We start from the raw sequence: 26,290 nt of genomic DNA, 5'->3' as shown, positions 1-26,290 counted from the left end.
TTTTATCTTGGAATTTCCTTTTATCTTGGAACTTCCTTTTAGTCAGGTGGGACAATGGAGCATGCACGAGGGACTTGGAGCCTCAGTTCATGCACAATTCCACCTCCTCGCATCTCTTCTCTCCTCAGGGCTGCCCGTCATCCCTCTCCCCACTGCCAATCAGAGACTACTGTTGCTCTCTGCTTCCCTCACCCCTTTGTGGGGGAATGGGCACAGTTGCAAGAGGGCCAAGGTGGTGGACGTTCTCCCTGGTATTTCTGCAGATTATGGCAGCAGCCAGTCTCAGTTCAGGTCACAAAGCATTTGAAGGGTGACATAGTAGGGGTGACCCTCCCACTGACCCTCTATCGATTCAGTACTGTGTGAGTCACAGCTCAGAGGCTGCAATCCTTTGGATTCCGTCCATCCATTGTGGGGAGAGGAACAAGCTGGTAGGGAGGGAAGATTGGCTTTTCTGCCCCAAATGAGGGCAGTGTGCTGGTGCTCAAACACTCCTGAGCCAAGTTGCAGGGCACCTGTGAGTCTCCACACCCCTTCCCACTCTTAGTATCCCCATGTTCAAAGAGCACAATAACAAATGAAAAACACCATGACAGGATGAAAGAGAGAGAGACAATAAAATATGTTTTCTATTTTATTATCTTTAACAAATCTTTCCTGCCTTTTGAACAAGGGGACTGTAGTTCTTATTTTGTATTGGTCATCCTGAACACATTTCTCGCTTTCCAGGAACTGGGAATCTTTGGATTTTTTTTTTTTTTTTCAAATGGAGTCTCACTCTGTTGCCCAGGCTGGAGTGCAGTGGTGCAAACTCGGCTCACCACAACCTCCGCCTCCCGGGTTCAAGTCATTCTCCTGCCTCAGCCTCCTGAGTAGCTGGGACTACAGGCACGTGGCATCATGCCTGGCTAATTTTTGTATTTTTAGTAGAGATGGGGTTTCACCATGTTGCCCAGGCTGGCCTTGAACTCCTGACCTCATGATCTGCCCGCCTTGGCCTCCCAAAGTGCTGGGATTACAGGCATGAGCCACCATGCCCAGCCTCCCTTTTGATCTTATTGTAAACCTTGGCTAGCTAGTGAAGACTCTCCTAACTTCCCTCTTTGTGGCACAAAATGCCTTGTTTCCACTCATTTTCTTTTCCTTGCCATGGGTCCTAAAGTAAATTTGACAAGATTATGCCTTCCATCTGATTCCATTTCCATCCTTCAGGCTTCATAATATCAGTTACTCCCTTCAGCATATATCTTCCTCACTCCTTTACCACTGGTTATTTTTCCTTGTCTTCCATTTTGCTCACTCTGTTCCCTCATTCTGCTCCCTCCTCCAACTGCAAAAGCCAGTGGTCCCCCACTCAGTCTCTGCTCCATTGCCACCATTTTCTGCTTATGGAAAAACGGAAAGATCACTCCAGATGCAGGGTTTTAAATGAGTTAGGGCTCCTTCAGCAGTTCAGCCATCCTGGCCATTGTGCTGCTAACACTGGTTTATCGAAGGATACCTGTACCTCGCCTATTCCATCAAACTATCGACCTTTATGTCAGAGTTTCATGAACCAATGTCTGAAAGTTATTGGTTGTTTGCTGAAAACTATTAATATGTTGGCAAATTCCCATTTCCAGTGTGTTCCTAATGTCTTCAGGATGGACAGCAAACTCGTCACATCCAAGCTAGTTCTCCAGCTCTGACCCTCCTTCCAGACTAACATCTCACTACTTTGTTTTCTGTGCTCAGGGCCTGAATCAAACTGTCACTTATTATTGCAGAGGCTGTTTGCTAACTCCATGCCCTAACTCATTTAAAACCCTGCATCTGGAGTGATCTTTCCATTTTCCATAAGCAGAAATTCTACAGTTTTTCATGTCCCAGCTGAAATTCTTCATCTTTCATAAAGACTTCATTAGATCTAGAAGTAAATGACCCCTGGCACTTAGCATAATATCTTGGGAATAGTAGATACCCAAGAAAGATGTATTAGTTAAAAATGAATAATAATATACATACTTGGTAACAAAATAACTTGCTTAACCTAAAAGAGATATAATAAAAAAAATCCACTTATCAAGAGACAAATCTTTGATCCCAAAGAGGCAGTGGTACCAAGAATATATTTGGCGGATGTTAGAAATATTTCAACAAATGTCACAGGATGGACCAAGATTTAAGTCATTCATTTTTAGAGAGTGTATCTGATTCCAAAAGGGAGAACTCTGTTAGCACCTGATGTGACAATGTTAGAAAAATACATTTTCAGGCTTATCATTTAAGAGTTTCTGACTGCAGGCAAACAAGACATAGATGAGGTTCTCAGTGAGAATTGAACAAGAAAGATAAATTTGTAAGGGCTGAAGTGCTTTAGTAAAGAAACATGCGTCTAACCCCTGTGCTCTTTCTTCCACTACTGTTCTGAACGTGATTTTGTGGATTCACAAAGGCAGCACAAATGAAAGAGATGGAAAAGTACAGGCTAGTAACATTCAAAAGGAAGCAAAAGCTGTCTGGATTCAGGCTGATAACGCTGAATTTGTATAGGGATGGATTCTCTTGAAATTTGCACTTGATGCTCAAGAGGCTGTACCAAGAATTATCAGCAATAAGAAGGCACTCTAATTTAGCTTATGAAGCAGTTATTGCTGTGGTTGAATGGACATTGATTAGAAATTGGAAGAATGTGCTGTAGTAGGTCAGAGTTTTATCATGTATGTTTCAAAAATTGGAAGTTCAACCCAAAATATAAACTATATTTAGAGGTAAACTTTAATTTATAAGATTGTACCTATTTATGATGAACCTGGCATTTGCTCTTATATAATGTTGTAGAGGAACTTGCATTCTCAGAAAAGAGAAAAAGCACAGAAGAAGCTGCTTCAGAGAAAAGGAAAATATAGACGAGAAGAACATAAAGTTACTTTAAAATACATAATAGAAGATTTATTTTACAATTAATATTCTACTCAAAATATTAAAATAAAAATGAAATATTTAAACTTTTGCAAAATATAATAATCAAATGTGGAGAAAAAAGGAATAAACAAAATAATACAAAATTACCTATTTAATAAAATTAATTAACTGTAACAAGTTAAATATATCTTAAATAACACTTAATTTATATTCTTTTACATGCTTATATATAAATGGTAACTTTACCCTACAGAATATTGCGCAGCAGTTTGAAAAAATAAGTTTTATTTCAATGTGCTGGAATGAACATATATCTATGTCATAATACTAAGTCAAAGAGAAAGACAGAAAAGAGTCCATGCCCAATATATGTGACATGACATAGATGACTGTGTGTGTGGATATATAGATATACATGAAAGAGAGAGAGAACCCCTTATCCGGAATGCTTGGAATCAGAAGTGTTCTGGGTTTCAACTTTTTCAAATTTTGGAAAGTTTACATTATACTTACCAGTTGAGTATCCCTAATCCAAAAATCTAAAATTGAAAATGATGCAATGAGAATTTCCTTTGAGCTTCAAAAAGTTTCAAATTTTGGAGCATTTCATATATCATATTTTCAGATTAAGGATACTTGGATAATCAACCTATGTGTGTGTGCATATACGTGTGTGTGTGTATGCATCTAAGTAAATGTTTTGAATCTATACACACACACATATACATATATATTTTAGAAGGAGACCACTAAGACTAAGGATGCCCACAGAAATGATAACAGCAGTTAAATCTAGGCAATGGGAAGGGTGAGCACAAAAGGCAGAAAAAGTTACTGAAGAAATAATTTCACTTCCTCTTTATTATTATACATATTATAATAAGAATGCATTGCTTCTGTGCTTTTAAATTTACACGAATTGTGTCTCTAAAACTGGAGATCTGAAATCACCGATGGCATGTTGATGCTAATCTCTATCAGACAGTGAATATATAACATATTCTGTATATAATAACATTGCTGCAATTACGCCTTTCCAGGGTTTTCTTTAACTTCTTCACTAACTTAAGATGAGCTAGAAGCAAAGCCAATTGCCCACATTTCAGAATCTAAACTTCAGAAAAAAGCATCATTATTTACCACACAGGAAATTTTTTAATTTTTTTTTTTTTTTTTTTTTTTTTTTTTGAGACCGAGTCTCGCTCTGTCACCTAGGCTGGAGTTTAGTGGTGTGATCTTGGCTCATTGAAACTTCTGTCTCCCGGGTTCAAGCAATTCTCCTGCCTCAACCTCCCAAGTAGCTGGGATTAGAGGCGTGTGCCACTACACCCAGGTAATGTTTGTAGTTTTAGTAGAGATGGGGTTTTGCCATGTTGGCCAGGCTTGTCTCGAACTCTTGACCTCAGGTAATCTGCCCTCCTCAGCTTCCCAAAGTGCTGGGATTACAGATATAAGCCACCACGCCTGGCTAGGTTTTAATGTATTTTTAAGTACCTGCTCCAAACATGTGGTAGAGTAAGTTATATCTGATATCTACACCACCATACAAAAGTACCTCAGAGATATTGCAGGTTCAGTTCCAGACCACTGCAATAAAGTAAATATGGAAATAAAGTGAGTCACATGAATTTTTTGGTTTCCTAGAGCATTAAAGATTATATTTATACTACACTGTAGTCTACTAACTGTGCAATAGCATTTTGTCTCAAAGACAATGTACATACCTTAATTAAAAATACTTCATTGCTAAAAAGTGCTAATGATCATTTGAGCTTTCTGTGAGTCATTATCTTTTTCCTAGTATAGGGTCTTGCCTTGATGTTGATGGTTGCTGATTGATCAGGGTGGTAGTTGCTGAAGTTTGGGGTGATGGTAGCAATTTCTTAAAATAAGACAACAAAAAAGTTTGTTACATCAATTGACTCTTCCTTTCATGAAATATTTCTCTGTAGCACACAATGCTGTTTGATAGCATTTTACCCACAGTAGATCTTCTTTCAAAATTGGAATCAATTCTCTCAAACCTTGCCATTGGTTTATCAACTATGTTTATGTAATATTCTAAATGCCCTGTTGTCATTTCAACAACGTCCACACTCTTTCAAGATTCCTTCTCAAGAACCCACTTTCTTTGCTTATCCGTAAGAAGCAACTCCTCATCCGTTAAAGTTTGGTCATAACATTGCAGCAGTTCAGTCACATCTTCAGGCTCCAAGTCTAATTCTAGTTCTCTTTCTATTTCCACCACATCTGCATTTACTTCCTCCATGAAGTCTTGAACTCCTCAAAGTCATCCACAACAGTTGGATGAAGTCTTGAACTCCTCAAAGTCATCTACAACTTATTCCAAGCTCCTGTTCATGTTCATATTTTGAATTCCTCCCATGATCACACGTGTTCTTAATGGCATCTAGAATGATGAACTCTTTCCAAAAGATTTTAAATTTATTCTTCCCAGATCTATCAGAGTAATCACTACTTATGGCAGCCATCGCCTTATGAAACATACTTCTTAAATAAATAAGCATCATCGTCACCCCTTGATCCACACGCTGCAGAATGGGTGTTGTGTTAGCAGGCATAAAATCATTAATCTATTTGTACATCTCCCTCAAAGCTCTTAGATAACCAGGTGTATTGTCAATGAGCAATAATATTTTGAAAGAAATCCCTTTTCCCTGAGAATTGTCTCAACAATGGGCTTAAAATATTTCATCAACCATACTGTAAACAGATGTGTTGTCATCAGGCTTATTTGTTCCATTTATAGAGCACAGGCAGAGTAGATTTAGCATAACTCTTAAGGACCTTAGGATTTTTGGAATGGTAAATAAGCATTGGCTTCAACTTAAAGTCACCAGCTGCATTAGCCCCTAACCAGAAACTCAACCTGTCCTTTGAAGCTTTGAAACCAGGCATTGACATCTCTCTAGCTATGGAAGTCCTAAATGGCATGTTCTTCCAATAGAAGACTGTTGCATCCCCATTGATAATCTACTTTTTAGCATAGACACCTTTATCAATTAGCTTAGCTCTACCTTCTGGATAATTTGCTGTTGTTTCTCTGTCAGCACTTGCTACTCCACCTTGCACTTTTATGTTATGGAGACAGCCTTCCTTAAACCTCATTACCCAAGCTCTGCTGGCTTCCAACTTTTCTACTGTAGCTTCCTTACCTCTCTCAGCTTTCAAGAAATTGAAGACAGTTAAGGCTTTGCTCTGGATTAGGCTTTGGCTGGAGAGAATGTTATGACCGGTTTGATCTTCTATCCAGATCAATAAAACCTTCTTCGTACAGCCTTAAGGTTTCTTATGATTCATGTTTTCATTGGAGCAGAACTTTTAATCTCCTTCAATAACTTTTTTTTTCTTTTTTGCATTCACAACTTAGCTAACTGTTTGGTACAAGAGGCTTTTGACATGCCTTTCTCACTAAGCTTCATCATTTCTAACTTTTGATTTAAAGTGAGAGACATGTGACTCTTCCTTTCACTTGAACACTTAGAGGCCATTGTAGGGTTTTTAATTGGCCTAATTTCAATATTGTTGTGTTTCAGGGTATAGGGAGGCTTGAGGAGCAGGAAAGAGATTGGGGAGCAGCGGGATGGTGACGTAGTCAGAACACACACAACATTTATTGATTAAGTTCACCATCTTATTTGGGCATACTTTGTGACGCCCCCAAACAACTATATTTATATCAAAGATCACCGATCACAAATTACAACAGACATAATAATAAAAAATGTTGAATTATGGCTAGAATTACCAAAACATGACACAGAGACATGAAGTGAGCACATGCTATTGGGAAATATATGGTGCTGATAGACTTGCTTGACATGGGGTTGCCACAAACCTTCAATTTGTAAAAACTGCAGTATCTGCAAAGCACAGTAAAGTGAAGTGCAATAAGACAAGTATGTCTGTACTTTTTTTTAGGAGGGAGTCTTTAATACTTTCATTAAGATTTTACCACAAATTCTACAGAAAATAAAAAATCCAGAAATAATTATTACATGTAATTCCAAACTGATTACTGTTGCTTCAGTTTTTTATTTTTTAACATCTGAGTCACATTTGATAGTTGGCTAGTTGAACATTCTTTTAGCTATTCCACAGACAATAATTATCCTTACTTTTATTCTAAATCTTTATGCAAACCATATGGCACATTTAGAAATTTTGCAGGCTCTAATTAAAAGTGTCCATTCAAATTATACAAGGTCATCAGAGAAACCATATTGAAATCTACCCTAATATTTTAAGAAAAACTACACACAGATAGCAATATAACAGACCCATTGTCATTTAAATCTATGAAGTCTTCATATTTATTTGTAACGCAAAATATCAGAAAACAAAGCACATCACTTGTTGGTTTTCGAAATATGCAAAGAAAACTAAAATGTCAGGGATTCAAGCAGGTAGGCAAAGAAAACAGCAACTGCTGAATTACGTGTGCCAAGTTATGAGAGTCCCTCAGCTCAAAACAGCTCAATTTGCACTCACTAAATGTGTCAACCTCTTCACATGATAGGCTAGTGTAGTGGATGCTATCAGATCTACCACCCGGATCTCCTTTCAGTAACGAAGGCTTCCACCCCACGTGCCAGGAGTGCCGCCAGTCTACAGCCTTTAGCTGTCACCCCTCCTTGGGGTGCTTTTGCTGAAGATAGCTCCCTTATCCAAGGACATGTTCCCTTTCTGGGACAGCACAAATCCAATGACTGGTTCATGTGGAGTCTAAAAACCCAACCCCTGGTCCTATGTGAGGACTACTGTGAAGGGCTATCCCAGCTTCAGAACTTCCCCTAAGATGGGCTGAAGCTTTTGTGTGACTGCATCACCCTCCATTTTCTCCTGTCCATTCCTGTTTCCCCGCCTTTCCACCCACTGTTGTTGAGTCTAAGGGCACTCCCTATAAAATGCTGGCTCATTTATCTCCATCTCAGAGTGTGCTTCCTGGGAATCCACCTTCTGACAATTCATTTAAAAATCGGGCTTAAAACCAAATATGAAACAAAATAATTCACAATAAAAAATTTTCAAAAAAATATAGTAAAATGTTAATGTTGGAAATAATTTGGCTTCCAGTTTTATGGGAATATATAACGTATTTCTGAACATGTAAGAGGTTTCTGTAAAACAACATTTTACTATTAATTTCTAAGGATGAGTCTATTGGTGGAAACTATTGAATTTCTTCTCTGAGGCTCTCCTGAGATTAAAGCAAAAAAAATGTTTAATAAAGAGAGATAAAACTGTGGTAAAGAAAAGATGTTTACTAAATGCAAGTAAAATTATGGGTAATTGAAAATAAGTGGAAAGATAATTAAAATGGAAGCCTGCACTCAGAAACCTGGACAAAATCCCACAGGCATTGTAACTGAAAAAGATAAAACACAGCAAAAGAGTGACAAATTATTTAGTTACATAAAACAACATCAAGAAAAAATAGTTTTTAAAAGGCAGAGCTTTAATGTGTTTTCTTAAAAATAATAATGGCAGATAAGTTTCTGGTTAACTGAATCAATAAAAAACAGGTATTTACTAGTAATATGACTCTGTGAGGTTACGTGGAAGACAAAAAACATTAATGCTCAGCCCCCATCATCAACAAACTTCAAATGCAATTTACTGAAATTTCCCTAAGACAAACCTTTTCTTTTGCATTTTTTTAATTTTTAATTTTTGTGGGTACATAGTAAGTATGTATATATTTATAGGGTACATGAGATGCTTTGATACAGGCATGTGATGCATAATAATCACATCATAGAGAATGCGGTATACATCCCCTCAAGGATTTATCCTTTATGATACAAACAATCCAATTTACTCTTTCAGTTATTTTAAAACATACAACTACATTAATATTAACTGTACTTACCATGTTGTACTATCAAATACCAAATCTTTTTTACTCTATTTTTTTGCACCCATAAACCATCTCTACCTCTCTCACAACACCCACTACCCTTCTCAGCCACTGGTAACCATCTTTCTACTCTCTATGTCCATGAGTTCAATTGTTTTGATTTTTAGATCCCACAAATAAGTGAAAACATGTGATGTTTGTCTTTCTGTGCATGGTTTATTTCACTTAACGTAATGACCTCCAGTTCCATCCATGTTATTGCAAATGACAGGATTTCATTCTTTTTTATGGCTTAATAGTACTCCATTGTGTGCATGTGCCACATTTTCTTTATTCATCCATCTGTTGAGGGACACTTAGATTGTTTCCAGATTTGGGCTATTGTGAACAGTGCTGCCACAAATGTGAGAGTGCAAATATCTCTTCGATATACTGATGTCTAATTTTTTTGGTATATACCCAGTAGAGGGATTGCTGGATCATATGGTAGCTCAATTTCTAGTTTTCTGAGGCACCTCCAAACTGTCTTCCACAGTAGTTTTACTAATTCACGTTCTCAACCAACAGTGTATAAGAGTTCTTTTCTCCACATCTACACCAGCATTTGTTATTGTCTGTCTTTTGAATAACAGCCATTTTCACTGAGGTGAGATGATATCTCATAGTTTTGATTGGCATTTCTCTGATGATCAACCAGCTTTTTCTTAAAGAAGAAATTCTAAAATTCATAAACTCTGTATGCACTTTTAACTGAAGCTGTAATTTTTTAACCAAGTGGAAAGTTGTATAAAGAAAAGATATTCTTGCTCAGTTTCATCTAATTTTTAATTTATATTACAATGTGAAAAATGCTCTATTTTTTGTTATAATCACCTTTATTTTGATTTGCTACAAATGCTTAATAATTGTTCCATATATTTCACTCAGTATAAAGGAAAACTTTAACTGAAATTCTAAGAGTCTAATAAACTCTGAACAAAATACCTTCAAGATTCTCTCAAAAGTTTCTTTAAGCAAGAGTAATAACATTTGGTATAATACTTTAAGTATAAGTACAGAAATTACAGGATAAGGATATAAAAGTTTTATTTTAAAATATATTATTTTGCATATAAATTTTGACATTTAGTATCATTTTCTTTCCTTTAATAAAAATATATTAGAGATTTTTATAGTAGAGATTTTCAAATTTAATTGTTCAGAAATATATTTTGAGCCCAGAAAAATACTTTCTATTACTTTTAAATATCCTCACATCCAAATGTATCTCTAATATTCTCATGAATATTTTCACAGAAATTTAATACATATATTTCCCATTTAAATCATACATTATCAAAATGTCATCTCAAAAGTAATGTGCTGAATCTTTCTATTATCAACCTATGAAAGATTTTCTTTTGATTAAGAGCAACATACATATTTAAAAGCTACTGTTTATTTCCTCACACCAAACTCACAAAGTTCAAGACCATAAACATACTTTCTTTTTTACATTAATGAGGTGAAAATGAATAATCTAGCAACTGGTCTTAAAAACATTTCTAAACATAGAAAGGAAGAAGCAAATGAGTTTTTAATACAGTGAATACAGTTCAGTATGCTCATTAGCATCGTATCCAAACCTCTTAGAATACTGTATTAAAAACCCTGACAATCTCCCTAAGGGATAGAGATAATAAGTCTTTTTTATATATACTCATTTCCTGAAATATTAAGGGACAGCAAAAAGGGTTAATTTACTTTCCACCTCCCCTATTCCCACCTCTTCATAAGATGAAAGACAAAGGTGACTTCGGCTGATAAATTCTTGGGTGATTCTAGCTCACTAAGATTATTTTTTTCTGATATTGTTGGTAACACTTACTGATTCTAAAATCTACTTAATATTTTCAAAAATGTCAGTGAATGAGTTCAATGAAAGAATAGGGAAGTGAAGAAGACCCAGATTACAGATTGAATACCAGGATGAAATCTAAAGAAATTACTTTATTATCTGGAGGCCATTAACTACTATTTTTTACATTAAGCAGACCCTATACACGTGCATTTTTGTTTTCAAAAAGAGAGAGAGGTGTGAATAATCTTGTCCAATCCATAATGAAAAACCTCAAATTCACTTATATATATCATTGTGTATCAGCATTAATATCCCTGTAAAGGGTGAGACAGTACTCTCTTCTCCTCTAAACAAGTGATGATAGGTAGATATTATAGATAGATAGATAGACAGACAGATGGATCTCAGAATTTTAAAACTAGAACTTAAACAATCTTCTTAATCTAAGGAAATAGGTCCCTACCCTGTTCTCAAGCTTACCTCAGGCATAAACATTTTAAAATATGATTATAAAGGTAACATATTACTATAGTTACAAGATGGAGACAACAGGAAATAATTTTTCAAAAGGAAATTAAATATTCCAGAAAGCCACTCTTGGGAGAGACTCTATGTTAACATCTTGGTGTATTTTTTTTTCTAGTCTTCACACAAAAGTCTAACACTTTTTATATTTTCCCAAATTCTTTCTCCACTTAATCTAGTAAAATTCCCTTCAAGTTGTTTAGGCTTTCAAAACCTGCAGCATCGCAACCACTTTGTGAGGCAAATGGATTCAAAATCCAGGGAAGGCGTGCCTAAATGTAGGTGAGGAGAGTAGATTAGATGAAGAAATGGGTGGAAAAACCAGTTTATACTTTCCAGACTCTTAGGGCCATGGTAAGAAGAAATGCATTACTATTGCGATATACTATTCTACTTGCCATAATTTTAAGTTAGAAAAGATTCCAAATTAAAATAATTTTGTGCAGAAACAAAATTCTAGGAGGCTTAGTTATTCTAAATGACTAATTCCTGGAGACGCTAAGATTGTCTTGGCATCGCTGTAGAATTTTCATAAACACAGGGACATTGACTGATTGCATCCAAAGATACATCCCAATCACTCAGAATAGAATTCACAGACCACAACAAATAGTTCATTTGACTAATATTCCTGAAGTCACTCAGCACACTACCATTTGCATATTGTAAAAGATTTAATGAAAAATTCATAGAGGACTTGATTACACTAATGACTTTAGTTATATTGGGCCTTTCTTTATAAACCTGGATAAAGTAATGTTAATAATACTAGCCTACTTTTGTGCCACGCTTTACAACACTTTCGAATGCAGCCTGTTTTTTAAACAAGTGCTGCTGGAAGGAGAATTAGCAGATAAGATATTGGTAAATGAAGGAATTAGGGTAATTTAATGCATTGGTTCAGATCAAAATTTTTTTAGTATATTAGTGTTTTGCCCAACCAAGTGCCAGCAGCTAAATGTACACTACACAACTTTAGGACTACGTACAATGCCTCCCTTACTCCATATTCTTCCTCTTAACTTGGGTTAACCAAATCCATGCTCTTGGAAGCACATACCCATTGCACTTTGTATATTTTGACCTGCCTTCCATAGCTCAAAAGCCTCAATCCTTCCTTACCCCCTTTTATCAAGCCAACTTCTCTCTCTCTTTCTTTCTCTTTCTCTCTCTCTCTCTCTCTCCTTTTTTTCTTAAGGCAAAATTCTATATTTACTGCAGAATTGATTTATTAGGATTTCATTTGTCTTTGAAATTGCAATAGTATTGTTATGAGTATGGTCATTTTAGATAGAGCTCAGGTTATAAAGTTGCATTTGTTTTTAGTATTGTGCCCTTATTTTCATTAATGATTTTTAGGGCTGTGAGGTTTTCTAGGAACTCATATTATAGTAGAAATACCCGTACATTGTGTTTTTTGTTTGTCTTAACAAACTTATGAGGCTCATAATCTTGTGAAATGAAGCTTCATCACCGTGACTGACAATAAATGAATAAATAAACTTATGAGGTAGGCATGGCTATTTACTCCATTTCACAGATGAAGAAACAGGTCCAGAGAGCTTAGATGTTCATCCATCAGCACATGGCAGGTAATGGTCAGAAAGAGTGTGGAGCCCTGGCCTGCTAATTCGTATTCTAATGCTCTTGATACAGTAACACACTCAACATTGTTAATAACTATCTGCATACATTGTTTTATTAATTATGACCTGCCTTATAATGTAGTTTCACAGATTTAAATTAGTATTTCAAAATTTGATGCTTTTTTTTTTAGGTGTTCAAGACTCGTCTGCTTAGCTACTCTTATTTGTGACTCTCTTGAATGCCTTAGAACATAGTAGAAACCCTTGCTTTTATCCTCCATTCCCCACTCCCATCTTGTCCAAAAAAAAAAAAAAAAGAAAGAAAGAAAGCACAATACATCAGCTGCATTGCTGAGGGATTGAGATCTTAAAAAGAATGCTCTAATTCACAAATAAAAATCCCATGATTGCACATTGGTCCTGGTGTCTCAGAAGACTAATGTTTGCTGGAAAGGTATTACAGGCCTTTCTACCCAAGAGATGAGAAAACGGACCTGGTTAAAATGGGCATGTGAATAATCAGATCATCCCCAAATACAGCTACATAAGATGATTCATTATAGATTCATCCATGACTATGCAGTGCACATTTACTGAACACTTTTCATGTATGACACATTTTTAGGCACTGAAACACAGAAACAAACATAACACAGCCCCTGCCCTCTAGCACAAAGGAAAAAAAGACTGGTGAGAAGTTCCACTAGAAAGGCTTGGAAGTGGTTCTCAAAATTAATGGTATCCAATTTACCTGGAGGGTTTACTAAAACCAATTGGTTAATTAAAACAAAAAGATTGTTGGGTTTCACATTCTAAGTTTCTGTTTTTTTAAGGTCAAGAGTGGGGGCTGAGATTTTGCATTTGTAACATTCTTTTATGTGATGCTAAGGCTGCTGGTTACTTAACCTTGTTAAGCTTTTATTATCTGTATAAAATGGACCTCAGTAATAGTGCCTAACCCAAAAGATTGGTTTGAGGATTTAAAAAATTGATAACAAAGAGCCTAACACATAGTGAGAAGCCAATAAATGTTAGCTTCTAATATTATTTTCATTATTATTAAGGTGTTTCAGGAGGATCCTTTCAAATTATCTCTCCTAATTCAAAATATTTGAAATTTCTTTACCAAAGACAAACTGATAAAAATTAAATAAAATTCTGAGAGAGTTTACTTTTAGTAATACTAAGAATTAAATCAGCAATAACCTATTCTTCCCTTATTCTGCTTTTGATACGGTGGAGACCACTGGGCATCTAAGACGAGTTGATAAAGGTGAAAGTATTATCCCGAGGAGAAGATAAAAGCAACAACAAAAAAGAGCTTGAAGTAAAATAGTCAACTTAAAAATCCTCTTGTCTGTCCTATATCCCCACTTAACACACACAAATTTCCATGCAGGAACCAGAACTCCATCTACACTTTGCCTGTCTCTGTAAAAGCCATTATTATTATAATAGCAGAATCATTAAAGAAGGAAATATTGGACTCCTTTTTTCAGTTGTAGGTCTGCTGTTTCAAAACTCAAGCTGTGTCCAGTTCTGTTACATGACAAGCCTCCTGAACATGTCCTCAGCAGGACATGACATAAGTTGAAAATAAGGTTATTGGAAAAAAAGTACAGAAAATAATGATTGATCTCCCATGGAAAATAGCTGCTTCTTGTTAGCAGTTAAACAAGTGCTCTCTTGCTGGGTTTTGAATATATATATATATATATATATATATATATATATATATATATATATTTTTTAGACTGAGTCTCGCTCTGTTGCCCAGGCTGGAGTGCAGTGGCACAATCTCAGCTTACCACAACCTCCACCTCCTGGGTTTAAGCGATTCTCCTGCCTCAGCCTCCCAAGTAGGTGGGATTACAGGCATCCACCACCACGCCTGGCTAATTTATTTTATTTTATTTTATTCATATTTTTTAGTAGAGACAGAGTTTCTCCATGTTGGCCAGGCTAGTCTTGACCTCCTCACCTCAGGAGATCCGGATTACAGGCCTGAGCCACCACATCTGGCCAGGTTTTGCAGAAATCTTAATGCTAAATACAGAGACATTCCAACAAAGGCATATACGGTACGAAAAGAATACAGAAAATGCCTTTCCTTAACAAAATTTATCTGAAACTTCAAGTACATAAAAATCTCTAAACAATTAATACCCAAGCAAGGTGAGGCCTCCCTTAGCCCAATTAAAAAAATGAAATATTTATTACAGATGGGTTCTTTACTAAACGTAGGACAATACAGGAAAAAAAAAAAACTAAATCAAAATAACCTAAACATTAGATAGCAGAAGCAAACTAGTATAGTATCCATGTGATAGATTATTCTTTTGTTTGTTCCTTGCTAAAGGTGTGATGCCCTATTCAAGTATACAAAGAATATGCTTTCATTGAATTTGTGAATATCTCTTCTAAGTTTAAATTTTATTAATGATGCTCTAGGCTTTAAAAAAATCAAAGAAGTCATTACATGAAAAAGATACTTGCACACACATATTTATAGCAGCACAGTTTGCAATTGCAAAAATGTGGAACTAACCAAATGCCCATCAATCAATGAGTGGATAAAGAAACTCTGGCATATATACATAGGATGAAATACTACTCGGCCATAAAAAGGAATGAATTAATGGCATCTGGAGAGACTTGGATGAGATTGGAGACTATTATTCTAAGCGAAGTAACTCAGGAATGGTAAACCAAATATTGTATTTTCTCACTCATAAGTGGGAGCTAAGTTATGAGGATGCAGAAGCATAAGAATGACAATGGACTTTGGGGACTCAGGGGGAAAGGGTGGGAAAGGGTGAGGGATAAAAGACTACAAATATGGTGCAGTGTATACTGCTCGGATGATGGGTGTGCCAAAATCTCAAACATCACCACTAAAGAACTTACTCATGTCACCAAACACTACCTGTTCCCCCAGTAAACTATGGAAATTAAAATAAAAATACTACGATCAATTAGGAATATAAAGATTTTAAATGTGCCATTAAATAAATTACCTAATATTTTTAAAAATCACTTTATGTTTCAGTGAACAAAAATTTACAAAAAATGGAAGCATACTTTAATTCCTGGATGACATTTTAACTATTGTTCTTAAGGGGTTGGATTTTTTGCAGTCTCCTGGTACAGAACTCACAAATGATGAGCATCAACTGTGTATTCTTCACCACTTTAAAGATATTGCTCCATTTGTTTTCTAGATTCTACTATAAAAAAAGTATGGCATTTTAGGCATTCTGTCTTTTCAGCCTTGCTGATTTTAGAATTTTTTCTTTATTCCTGATGTTCTGAGGTTTCACTAGAGGTGGTATGGCTTTAATTACCTCTATAACAGTTAATCTTCACTTCTAATCTGAAAGTATATATCTTTCTCTAATTCTGAAAAAAAAACTTTTTTTAGCTGTCCTCTCTCCAAACATTCCTTCTTTGCCATTTCTCCTGTTTCTGAGACTCCTAATACCCAGGTACTGTAACCCCGCAGTAGATCATCTGTGTAGCTTAACTCTTCTTCCATATTTTTATCTCTATGTAATTTGGCTGTGTGCTATAAATGAAATCCTCAGCATTATCTTTTGCTAATTCTTTCTTAAGTTATATCAATACCTATATGCACAATTTTGACACTTTTGATGCCTCCTCATTTTCGATTCACAGTTGCCAGTTTTTGTTTCATTAATTTTTTAGTATTCCTTTTTCTGTCTTTTTGATGATTTTGACCGTAGTTAATTACAAGCCATTTATTACTATTATTCACTTGCTGATGAAACTAAGTTCATCTTCTAATGTTGAGGGTTTCTTTTTTAAGCTTTTTTCCTCGGCATTGATTTTTTTTGTTTTTTTGTTTTGTTTTTTTGTTTTGTTTTTTTGGGACGGAGTTTCGCTTTTGTTGCCCAGGCTGGAGTGCAATGGCATGATCTCGGCTCACCGCAACCTCCGCCTCCCGGGTTCAAGCGATTCTCCTGCCTCAGCCTCCTGAGTAGCTGGGATTACAGGTACCGCAACCACACCCAGCTAATTTTTGTATGTTAATAGAGACAGGGTTTCACCATGTTGGTCAGGCTGGTGTCAAACTCCTGAACTCAGGTGATCCACCATCCTCGGCCTCCCAAAGTGCTGGGATTACAGGCATGAGCCACCGCACCCAGCTGGCACTGATTGTTTTCTATGGGCCTTAGAATTTTAGTTGGCAACTTCGATTTGCATAAAAGCATTTTTTTTTCTTCTGCTCTCTCTCTGAATTCATTCCTCCCTTCTATCATTTTGCAGCTGCCTGCATCTGGACTCTCTAGGAGAGGTATTGCATGAGGGCTATGCATTCCAGAAAATGGAACTAACACAGACTGTCTTGGAACAATCGGGTGGTTTGGCCTGGTTCTGAGTCCTTCTCGCCATCCAATGTATGCAAATTAGAACAAACAGCTTAAGTCAGCCTCCTTTCCTAGCCCCTAATTCCCTGCAGTGAGTTCTGCCCTGGTACCCTGACGTTTTGGGTTGAACTGTGTCCCCCACAAACTTGTACATTGAAGTTCTAACCTCTAGTATCCCATAAGGTGACCTTATTTGGAAAAAGTGTCATTGCAGATGTAATTAGTTAGGATTAGGTCATATGGAAGCAAAATGAGTTCCTAATCTAATAAGTCTGCTGTCCTTCGAAAAAGAACACCATGTGAAGAGAAAGACACTCACACAGGGAGAACACCACATAATAATGAAGTCAGAGATTGGGGTGATGTTTCTGCAAGCCAACATTCAGCACAGATTGCCAGCACAACACCAGAAGCTAGGGAAGAGGCCTGGAATAGATCCTTCCATAGCACCTTCAGGAGCATGGCCCTTCTGGAACTTTGATCTCAGACTTCTATCCACCAGAATGATGAAACAATAAATTTCAATTGTTTAAGCCTTTATTTTGGCAACCCTAGCAAACTAACATATCTACCATATGTGGGGTTCTTTAAGTCTCTGTTAGGAGTTTTTATGCCTTGACTCTTTCCAGAAATGGAGCCCAAAATATCTGAGATTTTAGCTATGTCCGTCCACATCCACTTACAACTCAGTGATTCTGTTGCTTTTTTGTAACATGAAAAAGTCTTTTTTTATCTTAATTTTTTTAGTTTGGCTTTTTAAACCTAATTTAAAAAATATATTTTATTACCATTAACATATCTCTGGACAGAATAAAAGAGCTTAATATGGGAACTCACATTACAATAATTCCCCAAAATATCTATTTTCTAAGAATTATATAAGAAACATATATTCTTTTATAAGTGTAAAAAGGATTTTAAGGAAAAAAGACACATTTAACAATGTATATTTTGATCCATGGTTTTAACAATATTTTACAGAGGAAAGAAAAAAATATGAAGAAAAGAGAAAGTGAAGAAGCAACAACAACAACAACAAAAATCCATCAAAAAAGGAAGTCCATATTGCTCTAAGAGGATAAGTCAGGGTTCTCTAAACACAGATTCCAAGGAGCAGGAAAAATTTTTTTTAAATCAATAATGAAAAATCGATTGCTATTTCTATTTTCCTTTGATTACTATTAATATTTTCTAATCCACTGTTATAGATATAATGGTTCCCTTAAGTCTTTCACTGGCTAGCTTTCACCCACGTCTGTTTAGAGAAAAAAATTGCAACACTAAATCAGAGCCCCTAAGAAGTGGGTGTGGGTGGCACCAAGTTTCCTAGTAGGTCTTTTAGGAAGCTGGGTGGAAGGATACGCTTTGCTGCCTGGAGACCAACATTCAAATGCATTTGTGCTATTTTTTCTGATGAACAGCTGGCACTGTTAAAATAAACTGCTAATAAAACCTTTCAATGATTCCCCATTCAGAGTATCTGCAAACATCAGCCATGGCCAATAAACCAATCAAATAGCCTAAAAAATTGTAAACAGAGTTGAAGTCAGTTTGTAACATACAATTAAAAATATCCAACAAACCTAGGATCTAGGTTATGCACTTAAAAAATAGACAATAATTATATAAAGCAAGGGCAATTGAATTATCTCCCACACAATTCTTATCACATTTTTATTATACATTTTTTAAAAGCATTTCTGGTATATAAGCTAACACATTTTCAATGTAAATTCTTCATTGGAGATATTATAAATATCTTTGCACAAGATGTTCATGGGGTAGAAGAGTACTAGATTTGGAGTAAAAAACAAACTGTGGTGCCATAAGTTATTGATCAGAAGAAAATTTTAATCTTTCTGAGTCCTCTTTTCCTCAGAAGTAGAAGCAGGAATAAAACCTCTTTCCTTACATGGTAGATTATGTCAATAATGAAGTGTTATTTAACAATTTATTTACATTACTATAAAAACATGGGGAGAAAAATGGCTGAAGAACAGAAAAAAAGTAAAATTCAGCAAAAACGAATTATCTCCTTGAAAAGTAAAGACACATCATGGCATCGTTATTTCAACTTGTGAAAGAATGTATACGTGTCTAGTCATAATGTGCAGGCTGACTTAAGTGCATGGCTTGGCCTCAGATACACTGGCCCTGATCTTTTTGCTTCATGTTTTCAATCACTATGGTGGAGTCAGAGGTTTGAATAATATTTGGTTCACATAAAGGGTCTGATGAACCAAACCCACACAGGTTCAACTGAATTCCTATTTATGGATATATTAGTGGGTAAAAAACCTTGGGCTGTTCTTTTTTCACAGTGAATCATGTTCCTGGTGAGTAGATCTATTCAAGAAATCAAATTATAGATGGGAAAGTAGCCTTTGCACTATGAACAAAGAAAGTCATGAGCCTTTACTGCCATCAAGCTGAACAAGCCCAGTGAGACTTGCGCTTCTCTGATGGGCTGGAAAGCAGACTCTTCCTTGGGCAGAATCAGAAACATTCAATCGGCCAATATTTATTTTCTATGAGCCAGCAATTTGTTGGACCTTAGGTAGTATACAGATGTACGGAAAGGACGCTGTACTCAAGGAATGTTGAGTCTAATAAGACAAACATGTGAACCCCTAACTATAATAAAAATAAGATTGAGTCTTGTGTAGATTTTATGTGAATGTGCAGTGAGTGATGGAAAAAGAAATGAAAGGAAGCAGGCCAGGTGTGATTGCTCACGTCTGTAATGCCAGCACTTTGGGAGGCTGAGGTGGGCGGATCACCTGAGGTTGGGAGTTCGAGACCAGCCTGACCAACATGGAGAAACTCTGTGTCTACTAAAAATACAAAATTAGCCAGGCATGGTGGTGCATGCCTGTAATCCCAGCTACTTGGGAGGCTGAGGCAGGAGAATTGCTTGAACCGTGGAGGTGGAGGTTGCAGTCAGTGGAGATCACGCCATTTCTCTCCAGCCCTGGACAACAAGAGCGAAACTCCATCTCCAAAAATAAAATAAAAGAAAGAAAGGAAGAAATGGAAGGAAGAAGGAAGCAAACGTTGGGGCACTAGGAGTGTCAGAAGAGTAGGCATCTTCCATACATTTTCCCATTCAATGTAACCTTCCCAACAGTTCCACGAAGTAGAGATATCACCCATATATTAGCTATGGTCAATTTGTCCTCAGGAAATCTAGAGAAGATTAGCTCCAATAGTCCTTTTGCCATTAGTTGACAGGAACAGTGGATAATTAGGAAATTATACCCTCATTTGTGGGAAGCTGAGAAGTCCTGCTACAGGGCACACAGAATGGTATGAATGTCCTTGCTGCACTGATGTTTTCATTTATCCTAAGTGATAAATCAGAAATATTTGTTTTATGGAATGTAATAATTTTTTATGTTACAATATTTATAACTATAAAATTTTAATTATTTAAGCACCTCCCTTCTCCTCCCTTTATTCTCCAAAGTGTCCTAGTTTAGGCAATCAGTTTAAGTGGAGCGGTGTCCTTGTCTATGGTAAATTCCCAAGGTTTGTTGTATCACTCCAAGGGAATCAAGGACATGGACACATGAGAAATGGGTTTAGGAGCGGAGGTTTAATAGTCAAAAGAAAAAAAAAAGAATAGCTTTCTCTCCTGGGAGAGAGAAGTGCACCTGAATGGGGCCTCCGGCCCCAAGGAAGAGTGCACAGGATTTTATAGACAGGCTTGAGAAGGCCGTGTCAGATTTACATAGGGCCCAAAGATTGGTTGGACCAGGTTTGATGTTTACATAGTATGCGAGGAAGCTGGTCACCCTACCCTAATCTTTTATTACGGAAATAAAATCTCTACTTGGCCATCTGCCATGTTGCCTGCTCCTTACTGTGCATGTGGTTGACAAGGAAAGGGGACAATGGCGCCGCCATGTTGGACATGCCTAGTCCCAGTTAGCCTTTCCTATTGGCACAGCTGCCAGCATTCAAGCAAGCTAGAAGCTGGCTTGTCTATGTCTGCAGGTTTATTTTACACACTGCTTTTTGTTATAAAAGAAATGATTTGGAGGCTGCTTTTTATTAAAAGAAAAACCTTACTGAGGACTTCCTTACCTTCACTATCTGCCTAAATCATTTCTTCTTAACTCCTATATCATTACAATTATTCTATTCGGTGATCCTGGTACTCACCTGGCCTAAGTGCACCTATGCAAAAGTGTACAGGGATACTACTTGAATCATTGCAACTGTCCTTCAAGTTCCACCCAGCCATGAGACCCAGAATTTCCTCTAGCGATATCTGACTGTAATAGGGAATTGCCAACTAGTTCTTCAAACCTTAGCGAAGATAAGAACAGACTTCAATTTTTAGCCAGGCCAAGAAACTCCAAGCAGCTACCTAGGCAGGCTTAACCTGTCATCTCACCAACCTCACTGTAAAAAGCAGGATTTTATGCCATGAAATCTCTAAAATTATTTTATTATTATTATATTTCATATTATTTACTTTCCAGAAAGAAAATAAGAATATTTCCTGAACCAAATTTTGAGAAACATTAATCAACAATGTTTTATTTATAAATTTATTCATATAAAAATGTTATAAATATATATATATATACTTAGTAACACCCTTAATAAATTGACTTCATTAAAAAGAGAAAGCTCACATTAAGTCAGGGTATGCCTAGAAAAGTTGGGTTATGTCCTCAGTTACTTAAAAAGAAATAATAATACCAATACTTGGGAATAAGTGGTTCCAAATTATAAATCAGGTGATAGATCCTCCTAAATGATTCTAAATTACTTTTCTCTGGCTTTAGAAAAAGAACAACAACCTATATATGGAGATAAATCCCCAAATTGTCTGATGCCTCATTAGTCTGAAAAGAAACGTTTTGACTCCATTATATTTAAAATAGCAAACTATAATTAGCATGAACTGAGCAACAATTTTTTAAAAAAGACATTGTAGGCTTAATCATAGAGGATATCTTCACTATAACAAGCAGGAGTGAGCCATGCATAAAGCATAATTTGAAAAGTCCAGGTCCTACTTGGCATATGGAGATACCATATAAGCCAGTGCTTGAAATATAACAGTTGCAATTAACAGCCTGGGAGTAATATCCAAAAAAGGAAACAGATATATCAAAGTCAAAAAACAGGTCCTGTAATTATTACTTTACTTGGTGAGGAGGCCAGGTAGCTCATTGCTGTCTGAGTAAGTAAGTAATTCTTCCAAGAAGACTACAGGGAAACCTGTCCCTTATTGAATTGTACCCAGGAGTCCAGGATGTTATTTTATCTCATTTTGTCCCCCTTCTCTCATGAAGGATTAGATAATCATTAGGGATAAAACAAGAGAACAGTGAATGGAAAGAGACAGAGAGATAATTTCAAATATGATATGTTTCTTACTTTAACCTACCTCTGGCCTAATGGTCTTTGGAAACTTAAAATAATTTTAGAGAAATCATAATGAACAAATACATTTAGGAGTTAGACATGTGATTTGGTATAATAAAAATGAACAAGAATATATTATTGATGTTAATTTCAGTTCTGTAATTCCAAGTCCTAATATTTGATCCAAAATGGCTTTCGTGACTTAAATTGTATACTAAAAACTAAGAATGTTGCCAAATTTACTGCCAATCTGGTGTCAGATGTTTAAGCTATATAACAAAGAATGAATATTAACTAGTATTCCACTAATATGTTTAGTAGAGAAGGATGACTAGTAGCAAGTATGTGAAGTCTTTTTGTGTATATTTTAAAAAAATTTACTATGAATGCTAGTGGTCTAATTACCATAGCCTGGTTTTCTTTCATCATAGCTAATAATAAAACATTCTTGCATGTTTCAAATTTAACAAGTTTATATTTTGTCAAATTTTTCTCTTTGAATAGTTTTACTGGATGTAAAATAATGTTAAAATTTGAGAAAGCACAATAGTGCCATTTTGAAAATATTTTGTTTTTATTATAAATCTATCCCATGTTCAAGGTAAGAAAAAAGTATAAACAGTGCAGAGAAGAAACAATTGAAAATAAAAGTCTCTCCCTTTTAATGACCCTCTCATATTTTCCCAGACCCAGAGGTTATAATACTGTTAATAACTTCCTATGAATTTATCCAGATACCTTAAAATACCAGTTCTAACACACACATACATGCAAGGGTTAATATAGTGTAGACAATTTTTCATCTGTACATAAGTAACTATTTTATTCTTTTTGATTATTACCTTATGTTTAAATTTGTTAACATTTTTTATTAAGGCATGAAAGTCTAGGTAAGTAAATACCTTTGTAAACAGGTCTGTGGCACAAAGGATATCCTCCCTGATAAAGAAGCCAATGGAAAAAAGACAATTACATATCTAAGAAAATCACAGGTGATGATTTTGCTCATTGTCTTTTCTGTGAACTTCATGTAGGCCAGAGGCTCTGGCTTTTTTATTTTATAGAATATAGACATTTGAGGAAACACTATTGAGCAAGGTGTCATTCGTAAAACATTTGTGTTTTAACAAGCCAAAGGGTATTTTTATTTTTATCAACTCCTCTCATACAGAATCACTTAGAAACACTGGCATTTTCAATGAACTTCATATTTCAGGAAATGAATAAAAGCCCATACTTTGAAAATAGAACAAAATGCAATTTTGTTTGTTAAATTACTCGAAATAGCAATCTAACTGGATTTTTGAGTAATTGAGCTTCCTTTTTCTTCAGCTACTAGTCTTTTAATATTAAACAGCCCCACTAACATTTTGTAGATAATCATGCCTAAAGTAGTGCTTAAAATTGGGCTGTTAATGAGAGTGCTGGCAGATCTGCGGTTCTTGCAAAATCTATTATAGATTGTTTTAAAACTTTATTAATGGTATATCAGATGGGTCCATAAAATACAGGGATGTTTCAATACAGAATATGACTTTTATTAGTTCTCTCATGAAAAACGGCATCAGTTTGATTCGAGATGGCAATAAAAAATATATAGCCTGTTCTAGGGAGCTCCATTTTCCCAGATTTTGAGATTTGTGATTAGCAGGCAAAGAATTTATATCACATAGCAGGTAAGGTAATGGACAAAGTAAGATTTACCATGCCAAAACTTTCCATAGAAAGTCAAATCCATACAACCTGGCTGATGTGGCATTCCTCCTGATATTTCCTTTAAGCGCATTCAAGGATTACATACACACATTTTTGATGCTCAGTATTAGGAACGAGATGACCCATTTATATATAATAGTTATAGTAGGTTATAGTTATATAATTATAAATATATTTATACATAATAGTTATAATAGATTAATAGTTATGTCCGCTCAAAACTACCAGAAAATGTCTGTGAGTTCCACACCTTCTTTAAGATATCTTAAGAAAAAAAAGAAGTTAATGCCATTGTAATTTAGAATATGTTCAATTTTCTTAACTTTCTGGGTTTTTTAACAAAATAATTGCAATATCCTGTATGTTATGACAAAGATTCCTATGCTTTTAGGTTTATGTGCCAGGCATATGCTTCTGACTTTCATAACACTTACTCCCCCATCCCATTCCCACCTAAAAACACATTCCTTTTTCAAAAACAATTATTGTTTTGTTTAGTTTTAGGAACTGATGTTTATTTTTCATCAACCTGATTTCCATCTTGTTTAAAAGTCTGTAGAAAAAATGGCTTAAGACATTCAGTGGTTGTTTCTACCCATTCAGTGGCCTAAGCAGTGGCAGCTGCAGACCAATTTTCCATGGTAGGCTGTGTTATGGTCTTCAGTAGGGAACTGCTGAATAGGCACAGAAGGCATCTGCATGCCTTCAAACCAGACTGCAACCTCAGGTTGAGGAGCAGTAAACTCAGGAGCTGGAGCAGTCCTTTCACCCTGAAATTCCTCCTTGGTTACAGCTTTCTCAGAAGCAGACTGCCCTTCCTTTTAAGGGTCTTTGCAGAAGTAGAAATCAGACATGACCTTCCATGGGTGTTCACAGGAGACGGTGCCACACATGCACAGAACTTCCAGGCCAGCACCCACCATATCAGACCCACTCAATGAGTTCCCTTGTTGTTGCTTGGATGGCAATGTCCACACAGTACAGAGAAGAATCTGTGTTACACAGAGCAATGGTAGGTATGTTAACATAACATGCTTCTGTGAGGGGCTGGTGGTCAGCTCTGGGATCAGTAAGCACCAGAAGACATGGCTCCCAGAAGGCTGCCTGGATTTGGATAGTAAAGGTTCCAGAAATAGAGCCATCAGCAACAGAAGTGGCTCCAGTGGCAGCAGCAAACTTCTCCACAGCCCACTGGCCAGTATTCCCTGAGGACATGACACTGATATCTGTTGTTAATGGCAACAATGGCACAAGCTGCCAGCAGAAGCTTCTCCCAGGTCTTCTTCAGATTTATGGTGTAGATGCCATCACTTTTCTTTTTGGAAATGTACTGTTGCATTTGAAAGTCAGGTTGGTGCCATCTAAGTGGGTTTCTGCTGCAAGGAATTTGAGGACATCCTTCTTCATTTGCAGGACATTAAAGACTCTGGACATGGTGAAAGTTTCCCTTTAATTACAATGGGAATCCAGAACAATGCGGTATGGGCCCCTCTCTGGGTAGCAAGGAAAGCTACTATTATCTTCTGAAGCAGAATATCATAGTTGTTTTAGGTCTATTTTTAAGAATGCATAAACTTAAACTTAGGAACTCAGACATTAGAAATTAATTATGCTTGCTGGGCATGGTGGCTCACGCCTGTAATCCTAGCACTTCAGGAGGCAGAGGCAGGTGGATTGCTTGAGCTCAGGAATTTGGACCAGACTGGGCAACATGTGAAAAACCCATCTCTACCAAAAATACAAACAATTAGCCAGGCGTAATGGCAAGCACCTGTGGTCCCAGCTACTCTGGAGGCTGAGGTAGGAGGATCCCTTGAGCCTGGGAGGCGAAGGCTGCAGTGAGCCAAGATCGTGCCACTGCCCTTCAACCTGGGTGCAGAGTAAGACAACGTCAAAAAAAAAAAAAAAAAGAAAAAGAAAGGAAAGGAAAGGGAAGTTAATCATGTTTTCCAGGAGTCTCCTGAGAGAATATTTCAATCATGTCTACAGACTAATTTTTAAATTAAAATTTAATATAAAATTTGTATTGTGCTGAATTCTGAGAATACTTCCTTAGTATTTAAGAAGT

The 26,290-nt window shown here is 36.2% G+C and overlaps 1 protein-coding gene and 1 pseudogene across 2 annotated transcripts in view; both read right to left on the bottom strand.

Annotated features, from left to right (window-relative positions):
- LOC134809620 (putative EGF-like and EMI domain-containing protein 1) overlaps positions 1–26,290 on the bottom strand; it is a 704,739-nt gene that overhangs the window by 264,657 nt on the left and 413,792 nt on the right. The gene's annotated exons all lie outside the window — the stretch shown is intronic.
- On the bottom strand, positions 24,722–25,737 carry LOC134809619 (small ribosomal subunit protein uS2B-like; annotated as a pseudogene).

The sequence above is a fragment of the Pan troglodytes genome, chromosome 2, assembly GCF_028858775.2.
Source record: "Pan troglodytes isolate AG18354 chromosome 2, NHGRI_mPanTro3-v2.0_pri, whole genome shotgun sequence".
Lineage (NCBI taxonomy): Eukaryota > Metazoa > Chordata > Mammalia > Primates > Hominidae > Pan > Pan troglodytes.
Note: the sequence above shows the minus strand (reverse complement) of the source record. Positions and strands in the feature narration are given on the sequence as shown.